The sequence below is a fragment of the Chlamydotis macqueenii genome, chromosome 1 (genome assembly GCF_036417535.1).
Source record: "Chlamydotis macqueenii isolate bChlMac1 chromosome 1, bChlMac1.mat, whole genome shotgun sequence".
Lineage (NCBI taxonomy): Eukaryota > Metazoa > Chordata > Aves > Otidiformes > Otididae > Chlamydotis > Chlamydotis macqueenii.
The window spans coordinates 131,307,037-131,323,172 of record NC_141556.1 but is presented as its reverse complement, the minus strand read 5'-3'; the positions used below and the strand labels follow the sequence as shown (position 1 = coordinate 131,323,172).

Below are 16,136 nucleotides of genomic sequence, written 5' to 3'. Positions count from 1 at the left end.
TGAGTTTGGTTCATACTGACAAAGGTTGGCACATAACCACATGAAGCAGGCATGGTTTCAGCATGATCTGTTATGTATTTCTGTGCTCATCCATCATTGTAAGATCTCAATCTTTCCCTAAATTTGTGCCAAAATGGAACATCTGGGAGGCAAAATTTTCCATGCCAGAAGTAATAGACTGCAGAATTGCTTGGGGCATCTTTCACTGGTCTTTGTGTTCCCTACAGTCAGACCCTTTCATAAAGACTTAAATGAAAAGTAATACCACTAGCACATGATGGTTCAGACCAATTCTTGATAGTTTGCTAGCTGAGACACAGAGAGCCTTCATAATCTCCTTTTTTTCCCTAGTATTTAGTTGCTGATTTTATGCTTAATAAAGATTCCTTGTAGTGCTAAGACTTAGCTTGGAGTCCTCACTGATCCCCACGTCCCATAGCTGTCAGCTTTGAGATGGTTTAAAATTATATATATTTTCAAATTTCATTTAAAACAAAAATAAAGCTAAGAAAAAAAATATTATTTGCTTCTACTTAGCCCCTCCCCACCATTAAGGTGTTTCAGTAGTGACTGGTGGTACCCTTCCACCTTGTAGCAAGGAGTTGAAATTTGGCAAAAGAAGCACATGTCTGTGTCAGGGACGGTTTTTTTTTTCTTTCCCTTACACATTCAGACATGATGACTGGGATGTGGTCCTAGCTCTCCCCATCCCCTGAAATTTCCACTATGAAGTTTCCTAACTGTGAAAGGAGGGGAAAAAAATGTGGCTTTACCTTTCCACAGTTCTCCAAAATTAGTATTTTTAAAGGGGGTAAAGAGTAATAAAAGCTGGGGCCCTGACTCATCTCGCCTTCAACGTGCTTTTGGCTCAGGGGATTGTGTTTTCTCCTCTATTTATCACTCCCATATTGGCAGGAACAATGCAGTCCAATATCAGCGACTGATAACGCAGTGCAGGGGAGAATTGTTCATTTTCGATTGAACAGACACATTAATCTCATCGGTATGTAAATGAAAGGTGCTTCTGATGCATTCTGCCTCTTGACACTTTCATTCCAACCCATCTTTTGGGGATGTTCACCTCTAAGGAATGCATTAAGGGAAATAAGCCATGAGCGTATAAAGATGAAGCAGGATAGTAAGCAATGTTGATATTGCATATTGAAAGTAAAAAAATACAAGAATGTCCTTTTAATTGAGCTGCAGAAAACAGAGCTCCTTTCTAATTTCCTGTACAAAGCCATGCAAATATATGTAATAACTTAAAACACAAAATATTGCCAGTTAGCTTTTCAATTGTTTGATGTATCAAACAAGAATTAAATGGATGTCATTGTTAATAATATTCAACTTGAAATCTGTTTTCTAACTAGAAAAATTATCTTTATTGTAATTGAATAAATAAGAGCCAGGCAGAGAGTTTCAGAGCATGTAGAACAGTTTTCAATCAATGGTAGAAGAATATTACGACAAAACAGCTCCTCTTATCCCTTCACTGTACACAACACAAGAGAGATCAAGGAGACACTGTATTAATTTTCTCTAACAATAAGATCTCATTTCCAAAAATACACTATGCATCAAACAGTCTTTATTTATGTACAGCCCTTATAAAACAAGTGTCAGGGATTAATCATGGTATGTAAGCGTTGTTGTGATCCTATGTGATTTTTGCTCAGCATCAGTATTTCAGTGTCACCTTTTTATTTAGGCTTTTGAAGACCATGATCCTTCGACCTATACGCAGGTGTGTGCGCCATCAAGGCTGGTTGACCTGTTTATTTGAGTAAAGGTTGCAAGTTTTCTATCCACTAGCTCACATCTTGTATTTTCATTGTATAAAGTAAAGGTGATGTATAAATATCAGAACACCAGTGCATTTTAGATATTTCAAGGAAAATAAATACTTTGTCTCTACAACAAAAGAAGAATTTATCTAAACTGATCAGAAAGACCATCCCTTTAAATATTTTAATTTCCTTTATTACACATGATACATGATTCCTGTCCTATAACCAGGAATACACAACAGGAAATTACACGTTACATTCCTCACTTATTCTGCATTATATCAAATAATTTTAAAACTCTTCTGTTCATACTGATTTTTTTTCAAAAGGAAAGAAACCAAATTAAATGCAAATAATTATTTTTTTAAATACTTTTTAAAAAAAGTATTTATTCTACTTTTGCTCAAACTTCAAATTACACTATTCCCCATTCTCAGGTCAAAATTATTCCCGAATATATACACATTCATTGCTAGTTGCCATGTTCTGTTCTATTTCAGCAGTTACTCTCCTATGTTAAACAAAATGAACAAGGAAGTGTTGATATAAATGTACAAAGAAGATGCTTCCTATGGGGTATTACACAGTTAGGAAGTTCACAGTCTTCATACAAATATATAAAATATTTCAAATTATCTCCATTCACTGGAATCCATTCAGTTTCTCTTGTCAGACCTGTGTGACAAACACAAGATCAGAAATTAATCAGTTGTTGGTGCACTCACAGGTATTTTGAGAGCATGCAGACAAGCACCTGTAAGTTGTGAGGGGGAGTATGTTCCCCGCACCTGCAATTTTGCTTTATATGAGTGTACTTGTTTACAGCCAAGCCCGGGGAATACAGAGTGGGTGCGAAACAAATCTTTTTGATTCAGGTTTTTCACCCACTCTCCAAACGTCTCTCTGATGAAACTTCATGACTCTGTTCAGAGCTCAGGCCTTCAAAGCCTTGAGTTTTGCCCTCAGTACAGGGGCACACTACAGTACCCCTGCCCCATCCCACTGCCCAGCTGCTGCCAGCTGCCCGTCAGGGCCCGGGGGCTCCTGGGTTGCCCCTGCCCTCGGGCAAGCAGGGTCCAACCCTACACAGACCTTGGGACTAATCCCCCGGAAAGCCCCAGCACTGCTTCAGCAGGCACGGGCGGCAAATCCAACCACACGGCACAGCAGCATGGCCGTGCTGCAGGTAGTAGGGGTGCATCAGCTGGGTAAAAATCAAGACAGTATTTAATTTTAACAATTAATACTATTTATTGGTATACTGTACTTGTATACGTATCTATATTATTTTTTAATATTTTTTTTCAGCTGCTTTGATTATCCTCTTCTCTTGCTTTCTCTGTTCTGCCTATCAGAGCCCTTATTGGTAGTGAGTCTCCTTCGTTGTCTCCTGTCCAAACTGAACAGTCTCATGGATTTTAAGCCCCTCTCCTTCTGGAAGTATATCTGTTCCTGTAATTATTTTTGTCACAACTCCACTCCTCCCCTATTTCTGCTTTAATATTCATGACTGACCAGCACTGAAGACAGTATTCTAGACATGGTAGCACACCATTTTCTGTGCTATTTGTATAAATCCCATGGGAGTTAACTTATTTACTTATGTAACGCAAGGTGGGGGGGTGTTTAGCGGCTGCCTGGGGAATGACGAGCAATTTCCATTGACCTGTCTACAGTGACTCTTTCCTCCACAGCCGCAGCTAATTTGAAGCCCAGCATAGGGTCTATTCCTGTTCTCTTTGAAGTTAAGAGATATCAGTGGTTGCTGTTGATATCCATGGTTCCAGACAGCTCAATACTGAGAAAAATAGGTTTTGCAATTAACTTTGAAAAGTTCAAGACATTAACTTTCTCAGCATATACATTTAATCACCTAAGATGTAAGTATTTGGGGAGGAGGAATATCTCTATTTTTGGTAAATTTTATAGAACTCATGAACCTTTAACATATGTTCAGAAAGCAGAGAAAAAGCCACAGGACAGAGGAAAAAAAATGACAACCTTCTATGTTTCATGACTGTATTACATAAAGTGAGGTTTTGCTGTGCTCCTGAACGTGTGTAGGCTGTACACATCCGAATAAATTTTGGAGGGACATTCTAAAGGCTGGAATTGCCTTGCTTTGAGAAGAAAAACTTCCCTGGAGAAAAGAGGTGCTACTAAGAGAAACCCTGCATGGCTTACACTAACTGCCTGAAAGGGCTGGTGACTTTCGAATAAAGAAGTCAAGAGTTAATTAACTTGACTTGAAAAAAAAAGTGAGGGGGTGTCATTGTCCACAGGAAAGAGGTCATAAAACCACATGTAGTGCTACTAATGCACTTTGTGGCCATTAGCAATCAAACGACGTAACTGTCTCATCACCTGATTCAGTAGGGCCATGTGCTATTTTGTTTCAGCTGAAATTTCCTTCCAGTCAGGTAATTTTAGGTACTTATCTTTCTGTTCTCAAAAAAAAAAAATCCAACTTTAAGGCTGCATTTGATGGCTCCCCAGGACACACAGGCACGTGTAATCCTGTCCTATATAATTACCGCCTGCCTACCCACGCTCTCCTTGTGTTTCAGTCAAGTATTCTCCTTTCTCTTTCAAACTGTTCTGTGCCAGTTCCTGAATATCATAAGGTGACTGCTTTCTGGTGGTGGGCGGATAAAACATTGCTGGCTGTAATTAAACCCAAATGCTCAAGCCCAGGATCAGAAGAGAGTGTGTGCAGAGCGCAGCAGGCACACCCGAGCGTAATGTGGTCCTCAGTGTCACAAGTGTTTTCTGATCCTTCTGCTGAAAGAGGTCAAGATCAGGTTCTGGCTCCAAATGCATTATGGGCAGGTTTGTGGCGTGAAGGACAGCTGTAAATTAGTATTCCAGTTTTTAGGATTACATGGTATTTTTTATACCTTTCTAGCAGATTCAGCATCTTAGATGGTAAGGCTGTGTTTCCTGCAGGTGTCATCTTGGAGGAGACATCTGCCTTGCAGGGACCTCCATGCTCATCTTCCCCCACATAAGTAGTTTTAGCCTTTCCTTATTCCCTGAGCTCCTAATACCAGCTGTCCTGTGTTGCACACACCAAGTCCCCAGGGATCTTGGTGATAAGGGTACAAAGACGATGGAGCCATACTTTCCCCAGTGGTGCCCAGTGACAGGACAGGAGGCAACAGACACAAATTGAAATACAGAGAATTTCATGTAAGTGGGAAACAAAACTTCTTTTACTGTCAGGGCAGTCAAAGACTGGAACAGGCTGTCCAGAGAGGCTATGGAGATATAATCCTTGGAGATACTAAAAACCTGACTGGACATGACCCTGAGCAATGACTCTGTCCTGAGCAGAAGGTTGGACTGGACCATCCCCAGAGGTGCTCTCAAGCTTCCGCCAGTCTATGTCTGGGAAGAAACTTTGTTAGTCTCAAGGAAAGCTGTCCTCCACTCATGAGGGCCAGGGTGGATTCACGAGCCAGGTGCAAGGTCCCTCCTTCCCCCTGCTTTGCTGTGGAATTGTCAGTGAGTTTACAAACTAAAACAAGGTGTTATATACCATACTACTGTGTTGCTAATAATCCAAGTAATCTGGCTGCTGGGATTACTTTTAGCCATATGCTCCATTTCTTCAAATACTCCTTTGTCCTTCCTTCATTTCCTCATAGATATCAGATCTTTGAAAACCAGCTCCCACTACAATCTATATTAATATCACTTAATGCCTTTATGACCTCAGGGCTGAAAGGTCCCAGCTGGCATCATATCCCATCCATCTGAGCAAGCACCTCTCTTCTCCCTCCTCCCATGGCACAGGTCTCTCACTAGACAGTAGACCCACCAAAAGGTCTGCTGTCTCCAGTTCTCCCAGGCACAACTGAGCCATAGCAACTCTAGTCAAAGGAAACTCAGTCTGCTAGAAGGGCATATACCTGGAGAACTATTTAATTAACAGGAAGGGGAAAAAAAAACCCAAACCTACAGCACCAAGAATCTTGTCACTTGCCACCTAAATGCAGGAGCAACCAAATTGTCATGATGATGAGCCTTGTTTCAGTGCTCAGGTGCCGAGAAAAATTAAGCCCACTGTTCTCAAATTTTGTGTAAAGCACACTGCTCGCAAGCAGTGCTATTTTAACACCTCCTAATATTATCTTTCTCTCAGGTGTACTCTCTGCTCTCTGGTTGCTTATAATTGCTACCTGAACCCCCTTTGCAGTCAGCAGACCCTCTATTATCTCCCCATGATGCCACAATCCACTCAGACCTCCCTCTGGCCGGCTCCAATTCTCTCTCTCCCAGCTCCCAAATGCATGTTATTTTTAGAGTTCAAACTCCTCCAGAGATCAATGGGAGTCTGTAAACTCAAAAATAGGTTGCTTATGGTACGTTAATAATCCTCACAGTTATGTTCCCTGGTTATTCTTTCAGCTGCTGCAGCTTATCTACCAGCGCCTCTCTTGTCACTCCAATCAACCTCATTCTATTGAACAACACTGCCATTTTAAAGAAAACAGAAAAGGATGTACTTGACAGCAAATGCTTAAATGTTGTCCTAATTCAGAATGGACATAAGCACATGCTTAGGAGCTTTTTTTGAATCCTGGAATTAGGGGTTTTTTCAGCCCTCAAGACTTCCTTCGTTCCCTGTTTAAGAATCTGCAGGGCTGTGATTGCAGTCAGCGAGATGCCAGTGTCAGCTTCTGGAGCAAAAAAGACAGAGTCCTTGAGCTTTCTAACCACAGGAAAAAGCAATGGCTATTTTAATGTTAAAAATAATTTAATTTTCGTGCTATTCAATACAGATGCTATTTCAAAAATAAGTCTAAATAAATTACTGAATTGTGAAACCTCATTTTTTTTCTTCAAAATTACAGTTGTCAATGTTGCATCTCCCTTTCATTCCCTGAAAATATGCCCAAACTGGCTAACAGCAAGCAGATAAAAGATTTACTCTAAAAAAAAACAGCAGTCATCATTCAAACTGTTGCTATATTCTGTTCTTATACAACATGTTAGCTGAAATAGGATGAAACATTAAATGAAACCAGAATTGACTGTATCTCCAGATCTGCTAATATTGTATAATTAAAGACCGTGCATAAATCACCTGAGGGCTAAATAAAGTTTGTTTACAGTTTCCAGCCTTATATATTTAACTCCAAGATTCTGTTAAGGCAGCCTGTTTTGTAAGAAGTAACTTTACAAAGGAGAAAACAGACATATTCCATTAGAACTTCACAGAAAGTCAGCGATTATAGCAAGCGCACCAAGGTTCAGTAAATGCCTCCCACTCGACAAGCTTCCAAAGTGAATGACCACATGATGTTTACTCCTCACCAGAACCCATTTATAGATCTCTTACTCACCACTATCACAGTCATACATGCAACATTTAAGAAAAGGCAACAAGAAGCCCTCTACTTGGGAGAGGACAGCAAGGGTTACAGTTGGAGAACTGGGTCTTTTCTTTACAATACCGTTTAACCGAGCTGTGAAGCGTGATTTAAATCATGCAAGCTCTGAAGATTATAATCAACTGAAAACATTCATTACACACCGTGGGCATTGCACATGGACAACAGGCATAGCTGCTTGCACAAAATTTTGCACCGATCAGAAAAATTTTATTAAAATGGTAAAAAAAAAGCCTCTGCAAAAGTACAAGTGGGAAATGAAGGTAATGACTTCCTATGGAGTTAGGAGACCCAGGAAAGAGTTTTGTTCCCACAACTTCTAAATGACATCTGGGCATTCCTAGCAAAAAGCATCCTGGGAATGAAAAGGGTATCAGTTTCAGTAAGGTAAGAAGGGGACAGAGTTCATGAACTTTTGTTTGTCTGCAGCAAAACTAGCCTAGAATTACAAACACACTGATCTTTATGAGGAAAATCTTGGGAAAAAGATAAATGCGAGGAAATTGCTTTAGTGAATTGAGAATGTGAAATAAAGCTGGACTATCTCCTTTGACTCCATAATTCTCCTGCATATCTGGTAAAAGCCTTGTTCTTCCTGAGACTGCAATCTAAAGTGCCAAGGGATCTGCTTTAATTTGTCTGCCCTCACTTCCCTTCAGTGAGCATCACCTGCTAAGATCATCTTCTCCTGTCCAAGTTCTTTAACATTTATATCTTAACTGGAATCACTGTCCATACAGATGGTGGAAGAAGCAGTAGGAAGTCAAATCCGCTCCAGGTTAACATATTAATACTACGATGAGAAATCAGAGAGGATTTCAGTGGCAAAGGGGAGATCATCCTTTGACTCTCTCCCAGTGGTAGCTGATTGACTAAATGAAAAAGCCTACTTTAAATTAAAATACAATTTCTTGCATGCTTTTTGCAAGTTATTTCAACACATTTGTTACATTTCTGTCAGGATGATAACAGTGACTTTTTTACGTCTGAGCATCTCTCATATATCTTTTAAAATATATTTGCTCTCATTTATATTTTCTGGGCATGGTTCTGGACAGCCTGCGCTAGGTAGCCCTTTTTGAGCAGAGAGGTTGGACCAGATGACCTCCAGAGGTCCCTTCCAACATCAATCATTCTGTGATTCTGTGAAATAATGGGAAGATTAAATAATATCTCATATTTTTTGCACTTCACCTACAGTCAGTCGAAATATGTGAGGAAGGAGCTAAAAATGGTGATTCAGGTTGCGCATACACATACACACAAAATTTCAAAACAAAAAAGAGTCATAACTTTTATTCTTTAAATTTGTCTGATAAAGAACGTTAGATAAAAAGAAAGTCTTTTCCACTAAAATACAAAAATAATCTTTTTGATAATTAACTTTGCCCATCTTCACCATGAAGAAATTATTGAAAGCCATATGCTCACTTTCTCATACATATGTTGTTCCTCAAATTAATTTACATGTGTCTTCCAAAAGTATGACATGGGGAATCAAGGATAGCTTTGACCCTTTCCACTGTTTGTGGTTCGGCAGTGCGTGCACAAGGGATCTGCAGCAAAGTACTGTGGAACAGCGTGTCTAATCAACCACAACAGACTTTTTCATTTAAGACAAAAAAAAACAATCAAGTGAAAACATTCCTCGTGTTATACTGTTGTCAAAATTTCTTGTTACCTACACTGACACAAAGCTTTGTCAGCAAAGGAACTTGCAAAAGAGACACAATTTAGCCCAGTGGCTCTGAAGTGACAGCTATCGAATGGAGGTCTTTCAGATCAATATGACATGGCAGCAGATTTCTTTCCTGACAAATAACAAACAAATCTGTGGCATTTTTGAAAGTTATACATTGGGGACTTAGCTGGTATAATGCAATTAAAAAGAATGGAGTTGCACTGACCTAATTGCTGCCATAAGAGTTTAAGCGGTAAAAAACCAGATTAGATACCAGCATGTGCCCGAAGCTCTTTGGAGGATTTTTGGCTCAGTGCAGTAGCATTAAACTGTGCATGGTTGCTAGGTTGGTCCCCTAGTTATTTGGAGATTGCAACTACTTGGGGCACAGCAGCTGATTTATGCAAGTGGTTCCCAGGGAGTTAAAAAGCGGGAACAAGAGAGGGCACCAACAAATCATACATGTGAATATTATTCATGGTGAGGTTTTGCACGGAATCCTGATTGAAGCCAGTGGATGCAGCAGCTTAGCTTCTTTCTATTCTATATATCAGACTTTTTTTTTTTTAACTTTCTAAAGCAAATGACTAAGAATTGTGTAAGCACAGAAGTCTATCAGTTCCCTGAAGGACCCAGTATTTCCCATTAGTTGCCATTGGATTAACCATGTAACAACAGTAAAATCCAATGATTTGGATGGATCAGCTGGTCTCTAGGACAGTTGTTATGCAAAAGGAAAAATTCCATTGTAAAGACTTCTTCTTCACTGACTCAGCAGCTGCAGTTATCTTCTCATCTTGAGAAGACAACAGTGCAGTTGGCTCACTCAGGGTATAACATCTTGAAGTTTTTCTCAAGGTAGACTTTTTTCCTTCCCTCAAACATCCTTCACTGCCACGGACCAGAGAGCCAAGCAGAGGTGGCAGCTCTTAGAGGGTGTCCAAGCAATGTTCTACAGTCAAACAGTTGGGAACCTGTGGGAGTTCTCCATCTGTCTAGGTACTTCAGGGTTCTGACTTCTAAGGAGAGGCTTTGAAAGCCCTAGAAATTTTGGACTGACCCTGGGGTCTGGTATCTCCAAGCTTCTAGCTGTGGATTTGCAGTAAGGGGTCAGGCAGCCTTACAAACCTTAGATGGAGCTGGAGTCCTTAGAGGTCCTGGGCTCCATGTTCAGAGTGGGAAGCTTTGGGGCAGGCACCACACACCTGGCAAGTCCTCAGTTTGCCATCACCTCCCAGGAGAGCTCCCAAGAGTAAAGGCTGCTGAAATACTCAGTAAATATCATACTGAAATATTTCTCTTTTTTTCTAAATTATTTCTCCCGAGAATTTCTTTCTCTTGAGAAGAAAAACCTCGCATTTTCTTTATCAATCAGTCTTTTTTCAAAATTTCATAAAGAACATCAATTCTACATTTTTGTTCTCTGAAAAGACCTAATGTTCATAAAGCCATGATACTTGACATGAGTTATACTGTCTTTCATTTTTCTTGGTAAGTGGAACCCAGATGTAGATAACCCAAATGCTATCATATGTGGTTCCTGAGAGTTCAAGATGTTGCAACCCCCACCAGATTTCAGCATTTCCAATGAAAAAGAAATAACTTCTTCCCATAACAAACGCCTCTACTTCCTGACTAGTACTAACTCCAAAGGTTTAGGATTTGTAACTTGTTACAAACATTACACTCTCTAGAGCATGGAAATGTGTTCTGAACTTTTCTATCTCCTCAGTCTTATTAGTAATTTTTTTTTCCTTTTGTTTGGGCATCTCTTGGCTGAGATCAGAAAGTTGCCTAAAACAATATGTGATGGGCTGCTAGCTGTCATTTAGATGAAGTAGCACCAAAATGAGCACTTTTTTTTTTAGCTTATGGATTCATTACAGAAGTTGGTATAAATATGTTGTTTATAGGGATAAAAATCAACAGTTTCTTAAAGCTGGAAAAGCCTATCTTGAAGGTTATAATATCTGAACAGTTCATTAAGAGATTGAATTTTTAAGGACTCGTAATACTTCAAAGCGGTATTGCAAAAAAACAATACAAACTCTGATATACATTCTGTTATTGGTATTGCTACTGCTGCTGTGACTTTTTCTGAAGCTACTCTTATCATTTTCTCTTCACAGTTTACATGTCTTAAAGCACAGTGGCTGTAATATATGTTTACCTCATATTAAATTCAAGTTTTCATTTCAATTTTCATCTTTTTATTAATGTTTTCCTTCCGACTTCTCATAACCTAAAGTGTCGTCCCTATAAAAAGGTTTCATAGGCCCATCTTCAATTGCTTTGGGAGCGTATGAGGTCATTTGTGATTCGCAATGGGAAGCCAAGACAGAGCAGTATATACCAAATGTTGTGATTAAAGTTGTTGATGTGGAGCTGCAGTGGCTCCTTCTACCTCTGTTACTGAGAACTATGCTGTGGTGCTTACTACCTTTGAAATTACTGCCTTCTGAAGAGGGTGGTGGAACACTGGAACAGGTTGCCCAGAGAGGTGGTTGATGCCCCATCCCTGGAAACGTTCAAGGCCAGGCTGGATGAGGCTCTGAGAAACCTGATCTAGTTGGAGATGTCCCTGCTCCTTGCAGGGGGGTTGGACTAGATGACCTTTAAAGGTCCCTTCCAACCCTAACAATTCTATGATTCTATGAAAAAAAAGTTTTTCCTGTGGCACTTTACTAAGTCCTGCTAAGTTCATGCAGGTGTGTGCATATTAATCAATATGGGGGTAAAATTGTTCACTGAGTTCATGTTAAGCTATTCTCATTCACCTGTACCACCTCTGCTTTGAAAAGCGTTTGGATTCTCAGTGTAGGCACCACTCAAGGGCTTGGTCCTCTTTTTAAGGTATCATCCTGATCATATTGGCAAGTATGCCCAAATAGTCAGTTATTGAAGCCACACGACTCAAAACGCTTAAGCATTTAAAAAAAAAAAACATGGCACAGAGATTGGAAAGGGATATCCAGGACAGTTTAGTTTTATTTCATTTTCATTCCCCATAATAGCAACTCAGATTCTCAAGGCAAAAGCTAACAGAGAGGGTGAAACTTCAGGAATCATTGATGTAGCAAATTCATCAGCAAGGAAGCCAAGGCCTGAGATCTGATCCTGCAAAGTGCTTATTACCTCTTTCGAGGTGCTACAAATCCTATTGATTTTTCCAACGATAACCAAAACCACTTAGCAGCTTGCAGGCCCAGGGCAAAAAATAGCCGGTAGAAATGCACCTTAGTGATGGTGCACTGAAAATGAAAAGATGTTGCTAGGGCCCCTTATGAAAAAACCACCCAGACTGGTAATTGTGATGCCTACAGGACAAAGATATATAAAGAAGGGGCCAGACTAAGCGCTATTAGAAATAAAATAATGATTGATAAAATGTTCAGTACAGAAAAAAAGCAGCAATAAAAATCAACCACTAGAAGTAAAAAAAAAAACAAACCTGTGACATTTGAAACAATGGGACATCTTTGTTGTACTGAGAATGATGAAGGCTCTGTAAGGAGGTAATCATTGATGCCATATGAAATGCACCTGCTGAGAATTAATTGCATGATTGAGGTTTCTCCACAAGGATGTGTCTCTGAAAGCAAAGTTTCCAGCTAGGAGAAAATGTATATGGCAGTTAGTGCTCTTGTCGCAGAGACTACCTACAGTCAGCACTTGGTAGCCCACCACAGAGATAACTGGGGGTGAAATGCCTCACAGGTGTCTGCAGCTAAAGTACAAGAGGTAAGAACACAATGACTGGTGTTGTGCTGTGTAACCTGGATAAAATATGGTCAAATTATTATAAAGCTAAAAACCAGAATTTCTGGATTGTTTCACTTCTGAGCGTGGGGGCCACAGCCTTTGGGTTGGATTATGAGCTAACCCATCACAAGCATGACAGCTCCAAAAAGTCACACCCTCTCACATCCCACGTAGGGCAGCACAAGCTGGGCAACCAAAGGCATTTTGCACTTCTCAAAACCTTCCTGCCTGCTCTCATGGCAGTCCCACTCACTCCAGCGGAAGCTTCACCCCACCAGCCTCGCACGTGCCTCAGCCAGGCACTCGGCTCAGAGCGACCCACAGGCAGCTGCATGAGCCAGTCACCCCCAGGAACTGTGCCCAGAGGCGAAGGAGGATGTTTGGTGTGGCATCCTGCAGCCTTGTAAACCCTCAGTCAGTAACTTGGACTATAAAATTTTGTAACAATCATCTTAATGGCCTGTGTCTGCACCAGACTCTTAGCATCAACAGTTTGAAGCTGTTGAACAACAGGTGCTGGCAGTACTCAGAAATGTTATTTGTTATTTAGGGAGGACAGGAAGCTCAAAATCTAACAAAACAAAGCTTCTTGCAAAAAGTGTCTGCTTCAGTTTAAAAATTTTGATTCTTTCTCAGGAAATTGAAAAACCCCAGATGTTTTGTGCTTTTCTGTGAAAATTCAGGCAATCCAGTTTTGTTTTTCTAGAAAAACAGTTGATTTGGGGAGGCTGAAATTTGGAGAAATTGGATTTTTACTGATTTTTTTATGGTAAGGTAAAGACCCCTCCAGTTGCATCCTTTCAGCAGTCTTATTGTAGTCCCTCAAACAGTGCAGTAAAAGCCTTTGTAGGAGTGGGCTATCACCCTCAAGATCATGCTGCTTCATGCCATATGAACCTAAAATGCGTAACTGTGCTACATAATTAAATGATGAACAATGACTCTCAATTAAGTTGTTTTACTACACGAAAGAGATTCTGGAGGAAGGCATTAGCCTCAGACTTCCTTTATGCTGGCACTTCATTTGGTGCTAGATCTTCAATCAAATATTAAAGCTTTACTCTAAATTATGTAGGAAACTTTCTCACAAATCTAAATGCAACATCTCACAGAGCAAAATGCTGCTGCTGGAAAGGTTCTCTGATTTCACACCCGAATGCTCATGTTTTTTGTCATTGTCATGCTGGCTGCCACTTATTACTCCTGATAAGCTGGCATTTTTTCCAGAGGTGCATGCCCAGTTCTAATCAACACTGCTTGGTATCCGCATGTTTTTCATATACTGAGAAGGGTTAAAAAAAAATTATTTGTAATTTTTACACTAAAAATTGTAAGCAAGAGACTCTGAATTTTTATTTCACGGGAGAAAGTAGAGTTGCAGGGGCAAAGGCTGCGGAAAGTGAAATACCTGCCATGCTGCTGACTCCTATGGAGCCCACAAGTACATGCCCTCACTAATGGCATTTCTAATGTGCCATGGCTCTTTGTTGCCTACCGACATTTTTGGAGTTGATTTTTTTTTTCATTTTCAGAAAAAGTTGAGGAACTAAATGACAAAAAGCACATATCAAAATTATATCATTGATAAATTATTAACTGATACGCAAGTATTAGTTAATCAGTTAAGACTGAACACGTAGCCAAATAGTGCTTATTCATATCCAAAAGTTAAGACATAGGTACCAAATTTTCTTTCCGTTATACTTAAAGTGAGATAAGTTACATCAGAGACATACTGGTATGTACAAAAGGTGAATCAAAATTACTGTATTAGTTTTGTAACCATACATAATATTGCAGATACGAGATGGTCAGGAGAAAACTTTTATAAATCATAGTTTTCAGGTAACACTACATAACGCAGGCTGTACAGTTAATTCATCTGCACCGATGAACACATAAACACTCCCCCCCTTATTGCCTGATTTTTCAGTTCCTACCTCTCTTCAACATTGTCTGAACATTTTTATTTCATTATTCTTCAGAATGCACATATCCTCCAGGATGCTAGTTCTGCCATTCATTTTTCAGTGCAAATGCTCTCCATCTCTCATGCAACTTTAATGTTTGAGGGGAAAGGTCTAAGCATTAGGTGTTAATTTGTTAGACTTTTAAAAGCCATGTGTTCAAACCTTGGCAAGGCAAACTTGGTCTTTCATTTGTCCCTAAAGAAAATGTGCATTTCATGCTGGTTTTAGAAAGGACTATGTCAAAAAAATGTTTTATAAAATCAAGTCTGACCATGTGTGTCCTGAAGGTAATTGAATTTTGGTGTTGTTTGTACATACATAATTTGGGATTAAAGCTATATATAGTTATATCATGACTGTTTATGAATTTTAAATTCCAGGGCAGTGAAACTAGAAATAAACAGCGTCTTGGTGTACTGCAAACACAACCTTTCTTCCTTCAGTGAAGCAAAAGGGGAAAATGACAAGAGAATTATTAGGTTGGATAATTATGGGAGAAAAAGTCGCGTTTGCTTGATTTGTTGTTTGAGAGTTGGCGTGGACTGAGGCTGCTGAAGTTTATTTAAAATGCAATGAGCTTTTGTACCTTAGCATATGCCAAGAGTCATACTGGTCCAACATTTTCTGATGGAACATTTCTCCACTGGGAAAGTTTTATGCTTTGAAAGTATAACTTCTTATGGAAATATCTTGCATTCAGTAATTCTCCAGATGCAACATGGAACATTGAGCATGACTGATCTGGACAGTTTCTTATCAGCCCCCATGCTGGCTCCTCATCGGTCTGCCAAGAGGCTGGTCCACCTCCTTGATGGGGGCTTCCAAGGGCCGACAACTTCATGTCTGCCAGACTTGGAAACGCTAATTCCTGCTCAACACTCCTACTGTCCAGAAGTTGCTGAACAAAGCTAGTTTCTCTAATCAGGGGAGAAATATTCAGCATTTTTAAACCCTAAATAGTACGGTTTAACCCCAGCTATTCCTGCATCTTTGTGGTCCAGCTGAGGGCAGGGGCCAGCTCTGCAGTATAACATAAAATGAGTATGTCCAAACTGGTTCCACAGCCTCTGCCTCATCTGAGTCTCCTGCTGCCTTGATCTGCATCTTCATTCAGGTGTGTGATGCCAAACACTTTAATGCTGTCCTTCAAGATTAATTTTGACAACTCCAAGCCCTAAAAATTATACTGTATGCCCCATCTCCCCCAGATTCGAAGACTGGACCATGAGAAGTTAAAAAAAAAAAACATTTTCTATTAATTTCACTTCTTCTTCGCCAATTTGACCATGACAGTTTGCTTCTCTCAATTTTTCTCTGCCACTGCAAGGGTCCTTGTAAACATCCCGCAATGAACTGATCAGAAGCCAAGCCCCATGCAGATGCTAAGCAATACTCGCGTATGTAATAATAATTAAAAAACCCCTATCCAGTCCAAAGTGATTCCTGGTATACAATGGGACACAATTCATGACACAGCAACCTTGAGAGGAAGGGAGGGATAAGGAAATAGCGGCTCAGTTATATTGGGTATAATAAT

The 16,136-nt window shown here is 39.9% G+C and overlaps 1 protein-coding gene across 4 annotated transcripts in view; it reads right to left on the bottom strand.

The window, feature by feature from the left end:
• Positions 1–1,357: 1,357 nt before the first annotated feature.
• The window catches only part of SMPX (small muscle protein X-linked), a 50,835-nt gene continuing 36,056 nt past the window's right edge, over positions 1,358–16,136 (bottom strand). For all 4 annotated transcript variants that reach the window (XM_086767181.1, XM_086767172.1, XM_086767198.1 and 1 more), the window contains exon 5: positions 1,358–2,465. The gene's annotated coding sequence lies outside the window, so the exon portion shown is untranslated. The remainder of the gene's footprint in view (positions 2,466–16,136) is intronic.